Source organism: Anolis sagrei, chromosome Y (assembly GCF_037176765.1).
Source record: "Anolis sagrei isolate rAnoSag1 chromosome Y, rAnoSag1.mat, whole genome shotgun sequence".
Classification (NCBI taxonomy): domain Eukaryota; kingdom Metazoa; phylum Chordata; class Lepidosauria; order Squamata; family Dactyloidae; genus Anolis; species Anolis sagrei.
The window spans coordinates 19608393-19612496 of NC_090035.1; the positions used below are offsets into that span (position 1 = coordinate 19608393).

At 42.7% G+C, this 4104-nt stretch overlaps 1 pseudogene; it reads right to left on the reverse strand.

Annotated features, from left to right (window-relative positions):
* Positions 1-1486: 1486 nt before the first annotated feature.
* On the reverse strand, positions 1487-2750 carry LOC137095351 (dysbindin pseudogene; annotated as a pseudogene).
* Positions 2751-4104: the final 1354 nt, after the last annotated feature.

Genomic DNA, 4104 nt, shown 5'->3' on the forward strand with positions numbered 1-4104 from the left:
CAGGAAAAGCATAATCAAAGCATCCCTGACAGATGACCATTCAGCCTCTGTTTAAAAGTTTCCAAGGAAGGAGCGTCCACCAGACTCCGAGGCAGAGAGTTCCACTGCTGAACAGCTCTTCTTACAGTCAGGAAGTTCTTCCTAATGTTCAGGTGGATTCTCCTTTCCGGTAATTTGAACCCATTGCTCCGAGTCCTAGTTTGAAGGGCAGCAGAAAACAAGCCAGCTCCCTCTTCCTTATGACACCCTTTCACATATTTACACATGGCTCCTCTAATGTCTCCTCTCAGCCTTCTCTTCTGCAGGCTAAAGATACCCACTTCTTTAAGATACTTTTCAGAAGGATTATTCATGGTCTCTATACCTTTGACAATTTTAGTTGCCCTCTTCCTCTGGACACCTTCCAGCTTAGAGTCAATCACTCTTTTAAACCGCAGTGCTCAGCATTGGGCACAGTGTTATTCCAGGTAAAGAGGTCTAACCAAAGTCAAATAGAGAGGCACTATGGCTTCTTCCCTCAGTCTAGCCACTATTCTCCTTTTGATGCAGACCAAAATCCCATTAGCTTTTTCAGTTGCTGCATCACACTCTTGGCACATGTTCAATTTCTTTTTCACATGTATCTTCATTGTCCAGTCAGGCATCATCCATCCTGTATCTTTGCATTTGATTTTTTTTCTGCCTAAGTGTAGTCTGTTATTTTTGTCTTTTTGAAATGCAATGTGTTAGTTAGTTAATATTTCAGTAAGGACTTTGACAGTGTTCCCCATGACCTTCTGGCAAGCAAACTAATCCAATGTGGGCTGGGCAATGCTACTATTAGATGGACCTGTAATTGGCTAAGCAACCAATCCCAAAGGGTGCTTCTCCCCAATGGTTTCTCTTCTTCATTCTGGAAAGAAGTGACAATTTGGGTGCCATAAAGAGTGTTCAGTCCTGGGCCCAGTTTTGTTCAACATCTTTATTAATAACTCAGATGAAGGTTTAGGGGGCATGCTGATCAAGTTTGCAGATGGGACCAAATGAGGAGGGAGAGCTAATCCTCCAGAGGACAGGATCAGGGTATAAACATAATAAATAAATAAATAAATAAATAAATAAATGCTGCAGCAGCTAAAAAGGCCAATGGGTTTTGGGCTGCATCAAAGGAGTATAGTGTTCAGATCAGAAGAAAAGACATGTTCAGCAACATGGACAACTCTCCAATATACTGAGAATATCAGGTATCACTAATTTATCTCCCAGTACAGCCCGTTTTGTTTTAGGCGAGTAAAACATGTTAAATCAGAAAGGAAGTAGAGGCCAATACAATTGCTCTTTTTTGCACTGGGATTTGTATCTAACACTGAAGTAGTAAAAGCATTTATTGGAGGCAGAACATTAGCCACAACATTTAAGACATGCACATTGCAACTACAAAAAACAGACATGGCTTTTGGATCATGTTTCTGTTTCAATATATATATATATATTAGAATTTCACAAGACTGTCCAACTCAAATTTTGTATAAGGTAATCTCTTTCATGATAGAACATCGTTGTGAGAACAGACAAACCAAATCATTCCTTTACTCATACATTCCAGGGTCCTAATTTTTAATAGAGCACTGTCATAACACTCAATTCACTTGCGAATCACTCTCATCACTATTGTCAGAAGCACCTTTTATTTCTGTATTTACAGCAACGAGAGCAGTGTACACTTGCACATCTTCCTCATCTGACTGGATCACAGGCAACTCTCCTTCGCTGGTATCTTGGCCGGCAGAATCAGTCCAGGTGGATGGCAAAGAAGAGAAATTTGCCTTCAACTCTGACCGAGGGGGAACTTTCAGACTGATTTCATTTTGACAGTTGCTGGAGTCTGATCCTAACACTGGAGATGGCATAGCGCTGTCCTCTCCTCCTGAATTGAGAAATACATCTAAGGCCTCTTGGTCAGACATATCCACGAGATCCATTTGTTCCAACATGTCAACATTCATTTCCATAGAAGACATGCTTCCTATTGGCTCTCGTATTTCAGCTATTTGCAGATAGCCTGTTGAGAGGTACTGTTCCATGTTCTGCTGGAAAGCTTCTTCAAATAATTTATGCTGCTCTTTCAACTTCATTTGCTGAGTTTGCTCCATATCCAGAACCTTTTGAGCATGTTCTGAATCAAGTTCACCTTTGAAGACTTCAAGTTCTTTCCGTTTTGTCTTTTTGTATTTTTCCAACTGTAGTACTTGCATATGTTTGTATCTTTCCAACTCATACTGTCCACAGAGCTTCTCAAGATATAGTAAATGATCTTCCATTTCCTTAAAGTTTGCTTCCAACTGGATTAGGCTAGCTGTTGTGGATTCCAAATCTGCTAAGAAGACTGGAATTTACTGGAGCTGTTCCTGGAGGTCTAAGAGACTGCTTCTCTTTTTCTCCCAATGAGCAGAGAGCATCACAACTTCGCTGTCCACTAACTCTCCAGCTTTTACAGATTCTTTTGCTCCTCTGTGAAGAAATGCCCAATTATCTTCATACCTGCTTAGCAGAACCAGAGCAGAAAACTCTGGCAAACATTGTACAGTTTTCTGTTTACTTATTTTGGCTTCTCTTGATTTGTCATCCAAAGTCTTCAACCCCGAGGTCAAATCCTGCTGGATGCTCAGGAGGCGCTCGCGCAGGCTCTCGAACATTGTGGCCCCGGCGCGCGCCAAGGCTGACTCCAGCAGCAGGAGCGGCAACGACAAGCACCTCCACCACCTGGAAGACTCAAGACGTCTAGATCAGTGGTTCTCAACTTGTGGGTCCCCAGGTGCTTTGGCCTACAACTCCCAGAAATCCCAGCGAGTTTACCAGGTGTTAGGATTTCTAGGTGTTGAAGGCTAAAACATCTGGGGACCCACAGGTTGAGAACCACTGATCTAGATTAAGGGAAGTCATGGTGCCCCTCTCTTCTGTTTTGGTCAGATCTCTTTACCTGACAAATTATGTGCACAACAGGTTAAAAGAGATATTGACTCTAAGCTGGAAGGTGTCTAGCAGAAGAGGGCAACTAAAATGATCAAAGGTCTGGAGACCATGAATAACCCCTCTGAGGAGCGTCATCAAGAATTGGGTCTGTTTAACCTGCAGAAGAGAAGGTTAAAAGGTGACATGAGAGCCATGTATAAATACGTGAAAGGATGTCATAAGGAAGAGGGAGCAGACTTCCTTTCTGTTGCCCTGGATACTAGGACTGGGAACAATGGGTTCAAATTACAAGAATGAAGAACATTAGGAAGAAGTTCCTGACTTTACAAGCTATTCAACAGTGACTCTCTGCCTCGAAGTGTGGTGGAAGTTCCTTCCATGGAAACTTTTAAACAGAGGCTGGATGGCCATCTGTCAGGGTTACTTTGACTGTGCTTTTCCTGCATGGCAGGAGTTTGGACTAGATGGCCTATATGGTTTTTTTGTACTCTATTATTTTACGATTCCTGCTCTACCTGCTCCCCATGATGATCTTAGCCATACAGATGCCCCCCTCCACCTTCTCCTCCTGTAAAGGAGCCACCTCCTCCCTCCCTGACAGGGCCAGGGCCAAGCCTGCCTTTTAAGATCTGAGGTATCTGTATTTCCTCAAGTCTGAACGTGCCCTCCAATCTAATAAAAGTTGCCATTTTCAAAATCCTGGAACCAAAGAAAAGTATTTGTTGCTGAATGTCATGCGAAGTGCTGAAAGTGCACTCCATGTAATTCAGCTATTGCAATTGCTGCCTGTTTAGGATTACTTCTTTAAAAACAGAACTGCTAGAAGACCAAGGCTTCCTCTGGAATGTGTCCAGAGGAGGGTGACTAAAATGATCGAGGGTGTGGAGAACAAGCCCTATGAGGAGTGGCTTAAAGAGCTTGGCATGTTTAGCCTTCAGAACAGGAGAGGAGACATGATGGCCATGTATAAATATGTGAGGGGAAGTCATAGGGTGGAGGCAGAGGCGGCCCTAGGTAATTTTCAAAGGTAAGCAAACATTATTTTGGCAGCCCCCCCCCCAACCAATCACTGAAAAATAAAACGTAGAAGGTAGAGGTGAATAAAAGAGTTACCTTACAAACCAGAAATTTACTTACAACATTATGTTCATA